This window comes from Schistocerca piceifrons, chromosome 3 (genome assembly GCF_021461385.2).
Source record: "Schistocerca piceifrons isolate TAMUIC-IGC-003096 chromosome 3, iqSchPice1.1, whole genome shotgun sequence".
Lineage (NCBI taxonomy): Eukaryota > Metazoa > Arthropoda > Insecta > Orthoptera > Acrididae > Schistocerca > Schistocerca piceifrons.
This window is the reverse complement of record NC_060140.1, coordinates 254,523,270-254,543,125: the sequence shown is the minus strand read 5'-3', so window position 1 is coordinate 254,543,125 and position 19,856 is coordinate 254,523,270. Positions and strand designations below refer to the sequence as shown.

Genomic DNA, 19,856 nt, shown 5'->3' with positions numbered 1-19,856 from the left:
TCATAAAACCCTAATCTTCCCCAACAAAGTAATTGACTGACCATTTGGTTCCTTTGCACAAGCCACTGATGTCTCTAAGCTTCCTGGCAGAAACAATCAGTCTCTCTTCTCTATCGTTCAGATTTATATTTTGGATTGCTCTTTCGACTGTAATGTTCTTGACAGCCTTACTTCAGACTTCCGAGTAACAATATTTGATCTTTTACACTGTATGTGTAGGTATGTCCACCAACAACTATGGTGATGATGACATTCACACGAGCACACCGTCTATGGATACCAGACAACTTCAGCAGTAGTTTCAAGAACAGAAACGGCAGTGAACAAAACATATTACAAACACAGAGGTGGAGTACTTTCATGTCCTGCTTTGACCTATTATGACAATAAGTCACAACATAAAAATGGAAGGTGTATCTGCAAAGACTACAACATGTTTCTATGCATTACAGAATACCTCACCTAAGCTGTAGTGATCACAGCTGCTTGTGTGCTCTCCCCCTGATAATCTGTACGAATCGTGTACTGTCAGCAGACTTCACTGGAATCATCATCTGAGTTGCTAAAACCACTTGGACAATCACAGAGAGCATTTTGCAGTAACAAACTTCAGTCACAATTATATAACGCTTGGGTTATAACTGTAAAAGGTTTGAATTGCCTTCGCCAACTAGATGGTTCAAATTCAAAGAGCCTAGAGTTATACACCAATTTCCCAGTCTGTGACAGTGTGGTTTGTCTCATCCCTGACTCTGAAGTTTGGTCAACAGTATTATATCTGCTAGATTTTTGTGTGAAAGAATAATTTTGTCGTAGCATGAGTTCTGCAGAGAGTTTGACATCCATCCCCAGCTTTATCTGCCTCTTCTAAGACAAGGTAAAATCCAACTGCTCATCAGAAACATCTGTCCTCCAGCTACATTCCCTCCACAGCTGTTTCATATAAGATGGCAGAGCACAGATATTGCCTTACATTCACCAATACTTGTGAAGCATGTCAGGATGTAGCTCATAACAGCCTCTCGGCTTAGGTGCACATGAGAAAAACAGCTTGAAATATTGCATAACAACTCTCTATAGAACGTTTAGATAGCTCTGCTAGTTGAATTGTCAACTATAACAGTCCAGGCTGACAAGTTGATACAACTTCATCATAGTCACTGGTGAAATGGAAAAAATCCTTCCACTTCTCCAGTGTAAAGTGTCCCACAGCACACATCAGCTAGCTGTAATAGGCAGCCATTACAGCTTCTGCTTTCTCTCACCAAGAACATGCAAATTGACTTAGTCAGTGCATATATGTGAATAACACTTGATGCACACTCACAGCAACAGCTCTTAATTAACATACCATTCAGATTGTAGTGGAAAACTGATTAACTTTTGATACTGTTTGTGCTCAACTGGTTCTTTTATGTGACATTTACTCAGATGATAGTATAATGCAATTTATACAAAAAAAATTCAAGTCTGTTAGGTCTCAGGCTTACAGCTGCACTTTTCTGCACCTCAAGTCAGCCTCCAGACTCACACTATGTGCAGTAATGTGATCACATGTACTGCACAGGTGACACTGGGGTCATACTTTCACTCAAAAATTAAAGCGCCTCATCTGATTCCAGTGACATACTTTCTCAGTATGACTGACAAAGATATTTTTGGGTTTCTAGTTGAGTTGACAACTCCATTTTGGCACACAATATTTTGACAAAACAACTTCTTCAGGTGCTCTGAGCAGTGGTCTTATGTGCTCTTGCTGCCTAGATTATAAACAGATGTATTATTGTGATCACACAACAAGTGGAACATTCTACCAATCATTCAATTTTTTGACGACAGAAATCCACTCCTCAGTTATGGAGTCATTTGAGAATCACTGTTTGAATGTCCTAATTCCTGGATCATTAGATATTCTCTTTCCTCCCCGAAGTTCTTTCAGCTTGCTGAAAAGATAGACATCATATGGTGCAAGATCTTGACTTCCCAATCAGCATCACCCATGTCTGTATGCTCTTGGTCAAATTGTTGGCATCATTTTACCACAAATAGATACAACATTGCATCTGACCCATATACTTCCAGAATTTCATAGTATATCTGTGTGTAATTTAGATATTTTGGCCACTAGAATCATACTGCCCCTGTACTCCAACTTTGGAGTATGTTACCCATTGCCTCACCATATCACACATGCTACAAGGCGTGTTTTTTAAGTAAGTACCATTTTGAAATTAAAAAAAGACATGCAAAGATATCTCAATAATTTTATTTTTACATGAAAGCCTGTACCTTAATCTACTTTTCTACATAATTTCCGTCAATATTGAGGCACTTGTCATAACATTGTACCAGTTTTTGACTACCCTTCTCATAGACCAGTTTTTGACTACCCTCCTCATAGAAGTCTGCCGCCTGACTTGTTAACCACTGCACCACCACTGTTTTGACTTCGTCATCGTCTTGAAGACGCTGTCGGCCCAGGTGTTTTTTCAAATGCAGGAACAGATGGTAGCCACTGGGCGCAAGATGGGGGCTGTACGGAGGATGATCTAGAGTTTCCCATCGAAAAGATGTGATGAGATCTTTGGTCTGATTCGCCACATGCAGATGAGCGTTGTGTTGCAGCAAAACGATGAACTTGCTCAACTTCCAAGACTGTTGCTTTGATTCTGTTGTGACACAGGCCACCCATGTTTCATCACCCGTAACAATTTGGATTAAGAAACCATCACCGTCATTGTGGTACTGCTCAAGGAAAGTCAATGCACTGTCTAAACCATCTGTCAACATTTTTGGTACCCAATGTGCGCACAATTTTCAGTAATTCAAGTGCTCGGTCACAATGCCATACAAAGCACTACGAGTAACATTAGGAAAGTCATCCTGCAAGGAGGAAATCGTAAAGTGTCTGTTTTCTCTCACCTTATTGTCCACTTCCTGCACCAAACTTTCATTAACGACCGAAGGACGCCCACTCCCTTGTTCATCATGCACATTTGTGCGGCCATCTTTAAATGCTCTCACCCACTTTCTTACCATTCCATCACTCATAATGTTTTCTGTGTAAACTTCACAGATCTCACGATGAATATCAATCGCTTTTGGCCTTTAGCACTAAGAAATCTTATAACAGCCCGTACTTCACAGTTGGCGGGACTCACGATTATCGGAGGCATCTTAAACACTAAGTACACAAAGTAAACAAAAAAGAAGCAGAATGTAATGGCCTCGGTGCGTAGATTAAGGTACTGGCTTTCATGTAAAAATAAAATTATTGAGATATCTTAGCACGTCTTTTTTTAAATTTCACAACGGTACTTACTTAAAAAACACGCCTCGTATGATGCATCTGTTATCCATACAGCAGCAGACAGGTACCAGCAGGAAAACTGAAACATGTACTCTCTTCTGATAACACGCCACTCTTGTTGGGCACTGGTATTAGCATGGGACAACATGTGTCACTTATTTTATTAAGTCCCTACATAACTTAAAATACCCTGTTGTTAGAAAATGGGCAAATTGTTTAGCATATTTGAAATAGATGGAAAATGTACCACATCTAGTACAGTGATCTTTCTTCCATCACGAGTCTAAAGTTGTTATCTGTCATTTTCACATCGTTATGGTCTTCTGTGGTAAATCAATTTTGTGAATCCTTGATTAATTTCATAAGAGCTTTTCTGTGAATTGCCTCATGCCATGGCAGATTGTGCACAAAGTAATCCTATGTGAGGCACAGTGTGTAACACCAGCTCAGAAGCATGCTGCACAATTTGCTACTGATAGGTTTGGTCAACACAGGAGTGTTACTGAGATGCTCCGTGGATTCATATGAGAATCCCCGGAAGAGAGACTGACATTCTTTCTGTAAAACACAACTGAGAAAATTTAGAGAAGAGGTACTTGCAGCTGACTTTAGGATGATCCTACTGCTGCTGACATGCATTTTGCATAAGGGCTGCAAAGACAAGATAAATCAGGGATTGTACAGAGGTGTATAGAAAGTCACTTTTCCCTTGCATCATTTGTGAGTGGAATAGGAAAAGAAATGACAAGTCGTGGTACATGGCACCCTTCATAGTTAACCATTTGGTGACTCGAAGAATATATACAGAGGGGCCCATAAAAATTAGGACACTCTTTGATAGTCAATATTAAAGGAGCAAAATGACATACCATTACAATTCTTGCATGGGGGAAGGGTTATTTTATGTGTTCAGCACAGCATCCAAACAATATTGATGCTGCTGAAATGCTGACACATCCTTATTTGTTTTACCTCCACTATTGCAGCTTGTCCATGCATAGCTGACACTACCTGCATGTATGGTAATTCATGACCTACTACATTACAGTACTGACAACTCAATGGCTAACACCAATTATAGCAATCATGGTGGTTGTCCACTATGGTAAGTGGTGGAAAGATGTAGGAGGAGGTCACGATGCCGGTAATCCACCACCCAGGCAGACGCAGTGCGGTAGTGAATGGATGCCTGGGAGAATCTGACATATTATCGATGTGAAACAGCAGTGATAAATCACACATTTATTACTCCATACTACAATAGCCCCCCCCCCCCCCCCCCATGAACCATAGACCTTGCCATTGGTGGGGAGGCTTGCGTGCCTCAGCGATACAGATAGCCGTACCATACATGCAACCACAACGGAGGGGTATCTGTTGAGCGGCCAGACAAACGTATGGATCCTGAAGAGGGGCAGCAACCTTTTCAGTAGTTGCAGGGGCAACAGTCTGGATGATTGACTGATCTGGTCTTGTAACACTAACCAAAACGGTCTTGCTGTGCTGGTACTGCGAATGGCTGAAAGCAAGGGGAAACTACGGCTGTAAATTTTTCCCGAGGGCATGCAGCTTTACTGTGTGGATAAATGATGATGGCATCCTCTTGGGTAAAATATTCCGGAGGTAAAATAGTCCCCCATTCGGATCTCCGGGTGGGGACTACTCAGGAGGACGTCATTATCAGGAGAGAGAAAACTGGAGTTCTACGGATCGGAGCGTGGAATGTCAGATCCCTTAATCAGGCAGGTAGGGTAGAAAATTTAAAAAGGGAAATGGATAGGTTAAAGTTGGATATAGTGGGAATTAGTGAAGTTCGGTGGCAGGAGGAACAACATTTTTGGTCAGGTGAATACAGGGTTATAAATACAAAATCAAATAGGGGTAATGCAGGAGTAGGTTTAATAATGAATAAAGCAATAGGAATGCGGGTAAGCTACCACAAACAGCACAGCAAACGCATTGTTGTGGCCAAGATAGACACAAAGCCCACGCCTACGACAGTAGTACAAGTCTATATGCCTATTAGCTCTGCAGATGACGAAGAAATTGAAGAAATGTATGATGAGATAAAAGAAATTATTCAGATAGTAAAGGGAGACGAAAATTTAATAGTCATGGGTGACTGGAATTTGATAGTAGGAAAAGGAAGAGAAGGAAATGTAGTAGGTGAATATGGATTGGGGTTAAGAAATGAAAGAGGAAGCCGCCTGGTGGAATTTTGCACTTCATCATAGCTAACACTTGGTTCAAGAATCATAAAAGAAGGTTGTATACATGGAAGAAGCCTGGAGATACTGACAGGTTTCAGATAGATTATATAATGGTAAGACAGAGATTTAGGAACCAGGTTTTAAATTGTAAGACATTTCCAGGGGCAGATGTGGACTCTGACCACAATCTATTGGTTATGACCTGTAGATTAAAACTGAAGAAACTGCAAAAAGGTGGGAATCTAAGGAGATGGGACCTGGATAAACTGACTAAACCAGAGGTTGTACAGAGTTTCAGGGAGAGCATAAGGGAACAATTGACAGGAATGGGGGAAAGAAATACAGTAGAAGAAGAATGGGTAGCTTTGAGGGATGAAGTAGTGAAGGTAGCAGAGGATCAAGTAGGTAAAAAGACGAGGGCTAGTAGAAATCCTTGGGTGACAGAAGAAATATTGAATTTAATTGATGAAAGGAGAAAATATAAAAATGCAGTAAATGAAGCAGGCAAAAAGGAATACAAATGTCTCAAAAATGAGATCGACAGGAAGTGCAAAATGGCTAAGCAGGCATGGCTAGAGGACAAATGTAAGGATGTAGAGGCTTATCTCATGAGGGGTAAGATAGATACTGCCTACAGGAAAATTAAAGAGACCTTTGGAGAAAAGAGAACCACTTGTATGAATATCAAGAGCTCAGATGGAAACCCAGTTCTAAGCAAAGAAGGGAAAGCAGAAAGGTGGAAGGAGTATATAGAGGGTCTATACAAGGGCGATGTACTTGAGGGCAATGTTATAGAAATGGAAGAGGATGCAGATGAAGATGAAATGGGAGATAAGATACTGCGTGAAGAGTTTGATAGAGCACTGAAAGACCTAAGTCGAAACAAGGCCCCGAGAGTAGACAACATTCTATTAGAACTACTGACAGCCTTGGGAGAGCCAGTCCTGACAAAACTCTACCATATGGTGAGCAAGATCTATGAGACAGGCGAAATACCCTCAGACTTCAAGAAGAATATAATAATTCCAATCCCAAAGAAAGCAGGCGTTGACAGGTGTGAAAATTACCGAACTATCAGTTTAATAAATCACGACTGCAAAATACTAACGCGAATTCTTTACAGACGAATGGAAAAACTGGTAGAAGCCGAACTCGGGGAAGATCAGTTTGGATTCCGTAGAAATTTGGGAACACATGAGGCAATACCGACCCTACGACTTATTTTAGAAGCTAGATTAAGAAAAGGCAAACCTACGTTTCTAGCATTTGTACACTTACAGAAAGCTTTTGACAATGTTGACTGAAATACTCTCTTTCAAATTCTAAAGGTGGCAGGTGTAAAATGCAGGGAGCAAAAGGCTATTTACAATTTGTACAGAAACCAGATAGCAGTTATAAGGGTCGAGGGGCATGAAAGGGAAGCAGTGGTTGGGAAGGGAGTGAGACAGGGTTGTAGCCTCTCCCCGATGTTATTCAATCTGTATATTCAGCAAGCAGTAAAAGAAACAAAAGAAAAATTGGAAATAGGTATTAAAATCCATGGAGAAGAAATAAAAACTTTAAGGTTCGCCGTTGACATTGTAATTCTGTCAGAGACAGCAAAGGACTTGGAAGAGCAGTTGAATGGAATGGACAGTGTCTTGAAAGGAGGGTATGAGATGAACATCAACAAAAGCAAAACAAGGATAATGGAATGTAGTCGAATTAAGTTGGGTGATGCTGAGGGAATTAGGTTAGGAAATGAGACACTTAAAGTAGTAAAGGAGTTTTGCTATTTGGGGAGCAAAATAACTGATGATGCTCGAAGTAGAGAGGATATAAAATGTACACTGGCAATGGCAAAAAAAGCGTTTCTGAAGAAGAGAAATTTGTTAACATCAAGTATAGATTTAAGTGTCAGGAAGTCGTTTCTGAAAGTATTTGTATGGAGTGTAGCCATGTATGGAAGTGAAACATGGACGATAAATAGTTTGGACAAAAAGAGAATAGAAGATTTTGAAATGTGGTGCTACAGAAGAATGCTGAAGATTAGATGGATAGATCACATAACTAATGAGGAGGTACTGAATAGAATTGGGGAGAAGAGGAGTTTGTGGCACAACTTGACTAGAAGAAGGGATCGGTTGGCAGGACATGTTCTGAGGCATCAAGGGATCACCAATTTAGTACTGGAGGGCAGAGTGGAGCGTAAAAATCGTAGAGGGAGACCAAGAGATGAATACACTAAGCAGATTCAGAAGGATGTAGGCTGCAGTACGTACTGGGAGATGAAGCTTGCACAGGATAGAGTAGCATGGAGAGCTGCATCAAACCAGTCTCAGGACTGAAGACCACAACAACAACAACAACAACAACTACTACTACTACTACTACTACTACTACTACTACTACTACTACAATAGCTGCCCTGATGCACAGAGAGACTAATGCCTGTTGGGCATAAGCCATGCAGCAGTGTCATGCAGACGAGGAAGCGATTGTGTCAATTGCCAAAGCAAGGTCAGTGAGAGTGATCGATGACAGATTGTTGCAGATCTCACAGCGCTCACATGTGGTCTGGCACTGCCATGCTGAAGCAGTGGGTGCTCCATGTGTGGGCGAACTCTTATGCAATTAGAAACTCAATCACAGCACACTGTTTCTCAAGCACCAACATAGTTATGTTACACACTGCCATGTTATATGCTACAATTCAGAGCCCTCCAGTGGCAGAGGGTTGCAACTTGCATCAACAAAATGGGAAAGTCAAGCAAGTAATGTGCATAACATGTAATATATCAGCTGAAGACGTGCTTTGTTGATGCTGCAAATTTTGCCATTTTGACTGAGATAAACTGATGCTGCAGTGTTCATCTTCAGCATGCCAGTGCAGAAGTTGTCACAGGATAAGCTGATTAAAAAATCCATGCAATTTGCACCATTATTTATATGTTAAAGCCGACTTTGGAATTTTCCTTTGTGTGAGGCAATGTGTGCCAGATTCATATGCCAATTTGAAATTCTAGACTCGCATATCTTGCTGTTAACATTGCTTCTGTATAACCTTTCCTTGATTGTGTCAATACTCGTTTGTATTGTTATATAGTGTGGTATTTCGAACATTTGCGAGTGCCAACATAACCTGTACTTTTATTGTCAACTGTAGGCTTAAACTTAGTAGTGTTATTTTACAATTTTTGAAACAGCAGGCCTATCCTGCTTCAAAATAATCATTCTTTAATTTCACTGCATAATTATGTGGGAAATATGTTATTTCTGATAATTTTTAGATTCTTACAAAACTATATTTTTGAAAACATTCACAAATTACTGGTACAACTGTTTTGCATAACTTATTTCATAGCAAATCAGGGTTTGTGATTCATGGTTGCTGCGAAAGAATAGATCACCCCAAATTTCAGTATATATAAACATACATTTTCAAGAATTTTAGGAAGCTACCATTGTCCTGTGGATACTCTTAATTCGTAGTAATTCGACATTTGTGATTCAATCATCTTCAGCTTGTAGCTCCTTTTTCCATGTTTACTTTAACAATACATGTGTTTTTGGATGGGGTCCGCCTTTAGCAAAACACAATTTTGTTTTTTATCCCAGTTACTGTAGCAAATACAGTATTGTAACCAACATATTATGTTACGGTACATCTAGTTTTCTCTTCGAGAGGAGTGTATACACTGACAATTTCTAAGGAGCTACTTCCGACAGAACAACTACCAACTGCTATGTAACAATCGACAATTGCTACAGAACTCCTTACCAATGATACTAAAAGGAAATGTACAGGGTGGAATGTGTTAACTGCAGCAAAACCTGTGCATGAACAATCTGTAGGCATTTGACAGCTGGTGCAGTTATGATGTTTGACGAAGGTGGTTGTTGAACTGATTAGTGTAACATTCAGTGAAGTACGGCAACATCTCTGTGAGACACCGTTTGAGTACTCACGATTGTGGATGAGCAGTTGGACAGCTTGAAGCCAGTCAATGTGTCAATACTTTGCTCACAGTAGTAGGTGTATCCAAAAATGTCATCTTGTAATTGAAAAAGGCCACTAAAGATAGAAATGCTATATGAAGGCATGCCGGTGGTTGTAGATGGATCACCACACCACACTGCAAGAGGGGCATCAATACACAGGCCTAGGCAAGAAGGAACAGACATCTCACTCCTAGGCAGATGACTGCAGACCTCGCAACCGCTACCAGTACACATGTCCTTGCCAGCCATTTCAGGGCGATTTAATGAGACTGGTTTGTATGCTCAGAAGCCTGTTAAATGCACATGCTTGTCAATGAGCACCCTTTCTCTGAACCACGTAAGAACTGAAAACTGCCTTGAAAGGAGAGGGACAATATCCTTCACGGACTCCTCAACGGATTGGTAGCCAGCATGAAAACAGGTGCAAAAATGTGGATTAGAGCCTGAGGAGGGCATATTCCTTACTGACAGTCCAATATTGACCTTTATGTTGAGAGTCGAACTGCGTCAAACATGAATGTTGTTTATGTCTGTTATCCTACTTTCGCATGTGATGGAATTTTAAATATATCACACCAGCTCTCTTACATATGCACTGTGTTTCAAGTTGTCCAACACTGCCTGTGATTATTCCCATCTAACAATGTCTTTGGTCCTTAGCAACTGCCAAGCAGTTTATTATCTGCATGTATTGTAAAATAACTTTATTTTTGAGTTTGTTAATGACTATAAATAACCTCAAACAGTTGGGGAAACCTGCAATTTTTACCACAGGTTTTTCTGTTTCATTTATAGAAATCTTGTTTTGTGTATTTGCTTCAATTCTCAAAGGAAATAAGTAATTTTTTACCTCAACAGATTATAAGGTAGTCAGCAAGATTAGTTTAAAGTTATTTGTTCGCTGTACTGTAATACATTGCACTACCCACAATGCGGCTCCACTGTGAATGGTGTTCTTGAACATGCGATGAGTTGGTTGACATTTGTAAGCAGCTGGAAATTGTCCTGACTACTATCAAATGATTGACAGTTGCTGTGAATCGGTGTGTCTGGAGAGTCATGTACCTGTGGCACCGATACTAAAGGCACCATTGAGTACTGCCTCTCCTGTGGATTTTGTCTCCTCTACAGGAAGCACAAGTGTCATTACTCAACCTTTTGACTATGAGTGGCCTGTCAGTGGTGGCTCTAGGTGTCCTGTACAGGGTAGATGGGGACTAGGTAGGACTCAGGCTGTTATACCGACCCCCCTAACCAACAAGTTCAAGCTGCTGCCTTTCAGTGAAAGTGAAACTGAGCCAACAGGACTCACCTCACCTGTTTTCGGGAAACCTGCTTTGTCCTGTGCCAAGAGGAGGCTAATGCAAAAGGGTAGGGTCTATTAAGCAATGCCAATTCAAACATGCGGCAAATAATAGTACCCTTTACGGAAATGGCAGCATGGGGCATGTAAGAACACTCAGTGTGTAAGCCTGGGGCCTCATTCAACCTATTGAAGGCTATACTGACAGCCACTAACAGAACAGGTTGCAATCAGCTGCAGATTGTGGTGCACATAGGAACAAACCATGCCTATCATCTGGACTCCAAGGTTACACTTGGAACTTGGATTGCCCCAGAGATTGGCAGAGAAGTTTTAAAAGACCAGCTCTGTGAACAGAGTTTCAGAGAAGCTCACAATTTACAGCACTGTCTCCAGAACTGATCATGGCCCCCTGGGTCTGAACTGAGTGGAATGACTGAAGCAAAGACCTCAAGGGGTCTGTAACAAGCTAGCCAGCAACTTCCTGAACTTGCGCCGTTGAATTTTGACCTGTAGGCCCCCAAAATGGGTCACGTGTGTGCTATACATCAGAGGCTGCTACCCAGGTAGCTGATTGTGTGCAGAGTGCATGCAAGTATTTTTTAGAAGCTGTAAGAAACACAGAGTAAGATCCCTCTTTCCACACACAGGAATATTAAAATCCTGGTAGTTAACTTCAAAGCAGCCATAACAAAGTGCCATAGTTTGAAGTGCTTCTGAAAAACAATGAAGCTCACGTAACACTAGGAAAAGAAAGCTGGTTGAAATCTGAAATTGATAGCAGTGATATTTTTGTGATAAATTTAAGTGTATATTGAAAAGATAGACTAATGGGAAATGGAGGTGGCGTATTTGTTGCATTAGACAAGAAACTCAAATCTATCGAGATAAAAATTGAAGCTGCATGCAAGATTGACAGGGCAAGTTGTAGTATCAAGGGAGGACATAAAAAGGTAATTGGATCCTTCTATCATCCACCAGAGTCATCACCTGATGTAATAGAAAACTTTAGAGAAAACCTCATTTTGCTGGTATGTAAGTTCTCCAATCATACTGTAATCATCAGTAGATACTTTAATCATCCAACAATTAATTGAGAAAATTACAGTTTTGTTAGTGGTAGGTGTGATAATGCATTCTGTGAAACTTTACTAAATGCCTTCACTGAAAACTACCTAGAACAAATAGTTAGGAACTCCACTCATGATGGAAATACATTGGATCTAATCGCAACAAATAGACCTGACGTCTTTGAGGATGTCCACATCAAAACTAATATCAGTGACCATAGAGGGTTGTGGTAACAATGATTACCAAAGTACAAAGGACAACTAAAGCAAGCAGGAAGATATATATATTCAGTAAGCTAGAGGAAAAAATCAGTAGTGTCATACTTCAATGAGGAGCTTGAAACTTTCACCACAAGACAGGAGCATCTACAAGAACTATAGCTCAAGTTTAAAAGAGTAGTTGACCATGCACTGGATAGATATGTATCCAGTAGAACAGTTCCTAGTGGGAGGGAAGCTCCATGGTATACAGTCACTGTAATGAAACTTCTAAAGAAACAGAGATTACTGCATGATAGATGTAAAACAAAGCGTCGGACTATAGACAGAGAGATGTTTAATGAAACACATTTGGCTATCAAGAGAGCAATGCATGATGCCTTCAGTGGCTACAGTAGCAGAATAATGTCAAGCAATCTTCTGCAGAACCCAAAGAAATTCTGGTCACATGTAAAGGCTGTTAGCAGCACCAAAGTTAGAGTCCAGTCACTTGCAAATGAGACAGGAGCTTAAATTGAGGGTAGTAAAGCAAAAGCTAAAGTGCTTGACTTCATTTTCAGATGTTCCTTTGCAAAGGAAAATCTATGAGAATTGCCCCAATTTAGTCTTTGTGCCACTGAAAAGACGACAGAAGTAAGCGTTCGTGTCAATGTTATTGAGAAACAGCTGAAATCGTTTACAAAGATCCAAGCTCCAATGGAATCCCTATCAGATTTTGTACTGAGTTTGTGGCTGAATTATCCCTACTACAACCTATAGTAGATACCTCAAACAGAAAACCATGTCCAGTGGTTGCAAGAGGCCACAGGTCACACTCATTTACAAGAAGGGTATTAGAAGTGATCTACAAAACTACTGTCCAATATTCTTGACATCACTTTGTTGTAGAAGCTTAGAAAATATTCTGAGCTCAAACACAGTGAGATGCCTCGAACAGAATGATCTGCTCCATGCCAACCAGCGTGGATTCCGAAAACATCGAGAATGTGAAACCCAACTCACACTTTTCTCATATGACATACTGAAAGCTTTGGATCACGGCAGTTAAGTAGATGCAGTATTTTTGATTTCTGAAAAGCATTTTACTCAGTAACAAATGCCATACAGGGTATCACGCGAAATTTGTGACCGGACTGAGGATTTTTTGCTGGGGAGGATTCAACGTACCATCTTGTGTTAAGAGTCATCATCAGATGTGGAGGTAGCCTCGGGTGTGTTCCAGGGAAGTCTTTTGGGACTCTTGTTGTTTATGTTGTATATTCATGACATTGAGGACAAAATCTGCAGATGATGCAGTTACCTATAATGAAGTACTGTCTAAATTCAGTTGGATATTGATCAGATATCAAATTGGCACAAAGCTTGGCAACTTGTTACAAATGCTCAGAAATGTAAAACGGTGCTCTTAACAAAATAAAAAACATAGCATCATATGCCTTTAATATCATTGAGTCACAGATGGAATCAGCCAGCTCATACAAATATCTGGGTTTAATAATTTGCAGGGGTATGAAATGTAATGATCACATACACTCCGTCATGAGTAAAGCTGGTTGCAGACTTCAGTTTATTGGTAGTGCACTTGGGAAATGCATCCAGTCTACAAAGGAGATTGTTTACAAATCACTCGAGCACACCTTTCTAGAATATTGCTCAAAAGTGTGTTGGACCTAACAGGAGATATTGAATGTACACAGAGAAGGGCAGCAGGAATAGGCACATGTTTGTTTGACCCATAGGGGGTGTCACAGTGATGTTGAAGAAACTGAACTGGCAGACTCTTTGAAGATAGACATAAACTGTTCCGAGACAGCCTATTCACAAAGTTTCAAGAACTGGCTTTAAATGATGACTCTAGGAATATACTAATAAGCAGCTCTCCATGCTACCCTATCCTGTGCAAGCTTCTTCATCTCCCAGTACTTACTGCAACCCACATCCTTCTGAATCTGCTTAGTGTATTGATCTCTTGGTCTCCCTCTACGATTTTTACCCTCCACGCTGTCCTCCAGTGCTAAATTTGTGATCCCTTGATGCCTCAGAACATGTCCTACCAACCGGTCCCTTCTTTTTGTCAAGTTGCGCCACATACTCCTCTTCTCCCCAATCCTATTCAATACTTCATCATTAGTTATGTGATCTACCCATCTAATCTTCAGCATTCTTCTGTAGCACCACATTTCAAAAGCTTCTATTCTCTTCTTGTCCAAACTATTTATCGTCCATGTTTCACTTTCATACATGGCTACACTCCATACAAATACTTTCAGAAACGACTTCCTGACACTTAAATCTATACTCGATGTTAACAAATTTCTCTTCTTCAGAAACGCTTTCCTTGCCATTGCCAGTCTACATTTTATATCCTCTCTACTTCGAGCATCATCAGTTATTTTGCTCCCCAAATAGCAAAACACCTTTACTACTTTAAGTGTCTCATTTCCTAATCTAATTCCCTCAGCATCACCCGACTTAATTCGACCACATTCCATTATCCTTGTTTTGCTTTTGTTGATGTTTATCTTATACCCTCCTTTCAAGACACTGTCCGTTCCGTTCAACTGCTCTTCCAAGTCCTTTGCTGTCTCTGATAGAATTACAATGTCATCGGTGAACCTCAAAGTTTTTATTTCTTCTCCATGGACTTCAATACCTACTCCAAATTTTTCTTTTGTTTCCTTTACTGCTTGCTCAATATACAGATTGAATAACATCGGGGAGAGGCTACAACCCTGTCTCACTCCCTTCCCAACCACTGCTTCCCTTTCATGTCCCTCAACTCTTATAACTGCCATCTGGTTTCTGTACAAATTGTAAATAGCCTTTCGCTCCCTGTATTTTACCCCTGCCACCTTTAGAATTTGAAAGAGAGTATTCCAGTCATCATTGTCAAAAGCTTTCTCTAAGTCTACAAATGCTAGAAACGTAGGTTTGCCTTTCCTTAATCTTTCTTCTAAGATAGGTCGTAAGGTCAGTATTGCCTCACGTGTTCCAACATTTCTACGGAATCCAAACTGATCTTCCCCGAGGTCGGCTTCCACCAGTTTTCCCATTCGTCTGTAAAGAATTCGCGTTAGTATTTTGCAGCTGTGACTTATTAAACTGATAGTTCGGTAATTTTCACACCTGTCAACACCTGCTTTCTTTGGGACTGGAATAATTATATTCTTCTTGAATGCTAGTAAATGCCAAAAGTTCACCGACACTGATATCACTGGCAATTTTAAAATAGCAGATCATTATAATTCATTTTGATCCTACAGATCTGAATCATGTGTAGTCCTGCTTGTCCAAGGAAGACAAATGCAGTAGAGTTTGGACACTACTTGATTGAATTAACAGTTACCATATAAAGTTTTACATAGAATTCAAACCACAGTAGGACTACAAGCAACCACACAAATATGTGAAATGGCAGCAGTTTTATGCACCAAAGTCACACTTCCACCCACTATAGAAGAACAAGCCATACTAAAACCAACATGTTTTGAAGATATCTTTAATATGGCATATCGCTTAAAGGACATATTTTCATAATATGCAATCATAAATACGAAAGTGCCAAATACAGCAAGTTAGCATGAAGCACTGCCACAAAAACGTACGTACAGAATATTATCAAAGCAATGTATGTTACCCTAAACAACTACCTAAGCATCAAATTAATGAGATAAATGTTTAAAATTCCACCAATGAGGTGGTAATTGGAGACAGATCAGAATATCAACAAACTTCAGATACTGCTACAGGACAGAAATATTGCTAACATCATGGCAATAAATAAATCCTTGAATGTACCATTCTCTCCATCAAGTGGAACGTGAATCGACACTACTTGGAGGGCCCAAGATATTTAACAAAGTTATTGGAAAAATTAATGAGAGAACCAGAGCACACAGTATGAACCAATGTACCATTTTTTAATCCACTGAATATAGTTTGGTCTTGTGCATATTTATGCTGCATTCAACCACTTTAATATTATGTCCTCCAGGCCTGAGTACTTTCTTAAATAAGACTGTGTTTATAATAAACAAAAAGGCAAACAGAAAAATTCTACAACTCTTGGGTCCCTGTCCACATTATTATTATCACTAAATATGTGAAAACACACAGTATGATTCCACAGAAAATCTTAACAAACAGTATTTTGAAAACCAACATAAATTTCACTTATCATCAACAACACTCTAATCACAATTAAGTAACTCAAGAACTGATGAGGGAAGAAAGGTCAAGGTTTATTGCCCTGTTGGTGAAGACATCATCATAAATGTAGCAAAGGTAAGAATGGCATGGCTGTAGAATTTTCATAGGAACCATCATGTCACTTGCCTCAGGGCATTCACAGAAAACATACATTTTGGTAAATGGATCCATGCTGAATGTGAATCCTGTGTCGTATCAACAGGCAACCACACTTGGTGCTAAGCAGCAGCCAAACAATCACAGCTTCTCTATAGCAACACCGCAAATGTTGGCAGCTAACGCAATAATGCATCATGATTTACTTTGTATATCCTCTGCTGTAAGACTCGTATTTGAAATTGTGTGGCAAAATTTTTTGGGGAGAAAGAGTCAGTCCAAAATTGCTCTTCAATAGTGGATATGACTGCCATGTAGAACAACTGAACATCTAAACTCTTTTGACAAGAAACAAGACCATCCAGTAAATCACATTCTCTAAGATGACACTCTATTATCATCCAGCCACGCATCCTTTAGAAATTAATTTTCAGGTAATATGATAAAGTTCACAGATAATATTTTAATAATCTCTACAATCACAAATAATCAGCTGTTCTTTATCCCAAATTTTACAGCCATTAAGGCTAGAATACTATAATACGAGTGACAGGAACAAAATAGTGTGAGCCGATGACATTGCTATCCTGAGTAAAAGTGAGGAAGGATTGCAGGACCAGCTGAATGTAATAAACAGTTCAATGAACACAAACTATGGATGAGGGCAAACCAAAGAAAGACTAAAGTAATGATAGTAATGATGGGAAGCAGAAATGAGATTAGTGATAAACGTAACATCAGAATTGGGAACCACAAAGCAGACAAAGCGAAACATGCGAAGACTGGGAAAGAGGAAAAAGTGTTTGAGATATGATGCTATAGAAGAATACTGAATATTAAGTGGCCTGATAAGACAAGAAATGAGGTTTAGAACTGGTGGGGAGAGGAACATGTGGAAAGCATTGACAAGAACAAGAGACAGGATGATGGTACATGTGTTATGACATCAAGGATTAGCTTAAACAATCTCTGGGGGAGTTGTAGACAGTAAAAGCTGTAGGAGAAGGGGAGAATATAGATTATAAATAAAAAACTGTTCATTGGGCATATCTCAGACCAAACTATTTCATCACAACACCAAAAGATACAGCATGCACTATGGTCCAAGTCTCGACAAAATATCTTTCTGCTCTTTAGAAATATCAAACATCTAACACAGAGCACACATCAGTATTTTTTATATGTGATTTGTGGCTTATGGAGAGCTGTTGGAGTCCATTAACTAGTTTATGAACCACACAATGAAATGACATAATGTATAGCATAGACACCAATACTATATCGTTAGATGAGAATGGACAAGAGGACACAATAAAGAATTTATTTTTAATTGCTTTTGACATTATTAGATACAGAAAATCAGTTTAGACAAAGTGGCAAAGAAAACATGACCATTCGTTCAGGATACAATAATGTTGCTGATTATTTTACAGCATTAACACTGTTATTCTGATCAGATTAGTGCACCTACAAGGAACTTTTATATCTACAAATTTTTCAATCAATAGCAGCAGCTATTAATAGAGAATTGGCACAATGAGAAAAAAATATCATAATTTTCGTTTAGGATACATGGATAAAAGGAAAATCACATAAAATATATAACGACAGACTAGCTACACATTATTGAGTGGAAAACCAAAAGTTATTCGACTTCGAAAAACAAACTGCAAGCAACAAAATGCCAAATTCACGGCTGACAGTGTGCTACGGATGCCAAGTTCAAACAAAATAATTACAAGGTGAGCGACATTGTACTAGTATTATCTCTAATATGCTATTAAAATTTGGTTAACTTACGATGCGTGGTACTGGCTTTCTGGACATTATTTTACAAACATAATGTTATTTTTGTAAATAAAAGGCACAACAAAACAAAATTTCCTTATTAAAGAACCAATTACAGGTAGTAAAACTTTCTGTTTAATCAATTACTTCTACGAAGCGCAGCATGGTTTATCACCGTACCTTCGCTGCTGTCAAGCAGTTACTTGACACGTAACGCCCACATCAACAACCGGCTCCACAACGAATACAGTCTGACGTCTGTAGTCGTCCGTCACTATTTTGGAACACGATTAATTTTTTGGGGGGTTGAGTTTGTACATCATAACGCAAATAAAAATATTTTTAAACGCTAGTAAAAGTAAACGGAAAAACATGCTATATGTCACAATCAGCTTATATTGGCCATCTTTGCCGTAACAAAGCCTTTAGTGCTGCCAACGTTGTTGCAGTCGCCAGCAAAACTTGCAATGTTGAGACAATGAAGTAAGTTAAGGAAGCGAAAAGACATTTTATGCAGCAGTTACGTAATTTTAGCCGTCATAAAAACTTTGCAACATAGTAAATATAACGAATACATAATTTATTGATACAAACTATCAGTAAATCTCACATTTTTAGAGAGTAACGTTCACAGGTCTAAGTGCTATAGAATTTCATAAAGAAACAGGAAAGAAAAATTTATAGGTTAACTCTAATACGGAAGATAATCTTCACCAAAAAAAAAATCCATCACAGCGAAGCTAAATGATGACAGTAAAAAGTATTCCACTTGTGCTAATACATGTGATAACCTTCCCAAGAAACCTGTCCTCGACTCTTTGGCTGCAATAAGATAGGGCTTAACTAAGAACTACTCACACTTGTGTAATAGGAATCTACGTCTAAGTCTTTATTGCTGCTTCAATCATCCAGTCAATTTTTACAGTTTTTTTTGAGGAGTAATACAGGAAAGAAACTTTGTATCGGTTAAGGAGGATTCGCGCTTGAGGGAACGGAACGTCACACCACATCACGTCAAAACATCCCACAATGCGTTCCAAACAGAGGCATCCACGAAGGCCACAATGGCGCACAACTTCACGTCACATCATAGCCAAGGTTACTCGGGAAGAAAGTTCTGACGTTGACGTTGTATGGGGGAAATGTGTCGATCGAAGTTATCCAAAATTAGCCACGCTAACTAGTGTTTCAGTTGTTTATTTTGTGTTTTTGCTTCTTTTTAGTCTTTTTTTTATTATTTTACTTTGTTTTCGTGACAAATAACAAATGTTCCAGGACGACTAGGATATTTTTAAAGAGAAAAATGATGTAGGTTTTACAATAACAGAACTGAGCTGACACCTACATAGAGTAGAGGAAAGTGTCCGAAAGCGGACCCCTCTCCTAAAGTGGACCCCTTAGTCTCCTGGCTCTGCAGTCTCCTGAACTCTAGCGGCACCAAGTGTGAACACTAACTTACGCTTCTACCCGTCTGTAGTGGAGCGCACCAGTCGCCCACTTCACTCATTGTTTGTTTGTTCGTCATTACGTATTCTGACAGTGGTTGAAGCTTTCGCACCGAGCTACATTTTTCATTATTTCTCCAACATATAGGAAGGTAAGCGTTTCGACCTGTATATATTCTTAAATGGTAAGGTTCATGGTCTTTGCTTATCACTAAACCGACTCAT

The 19,856-nt window shown here is 39.5% G+C and overlaps 1 protein-coding gene across 1 annotated transcript in view; it reads right to left on the bottom strand.

The window, feature by feature from the left end:
- The window catches only part of LOC124788557 (vacuolar protein sorting-associated protein 13B), a 221,355-nt gene extending 202,895 nt beyond the window's left edge, over window positions 1-18,460 (bottom strand). The window contains exon 1 of the mRNA XM_047255828.1: window positions 18,367-18,460. The gene's annotated coding sequence lies outside the window, so the exon portion shown is untranslated. The remainder of the gene's footprint in view (window positions 1-18,366) is intronic.
- Between the last annotated feature and the right edge of the window lie 1,396 nt (window positions 18,461-19,856).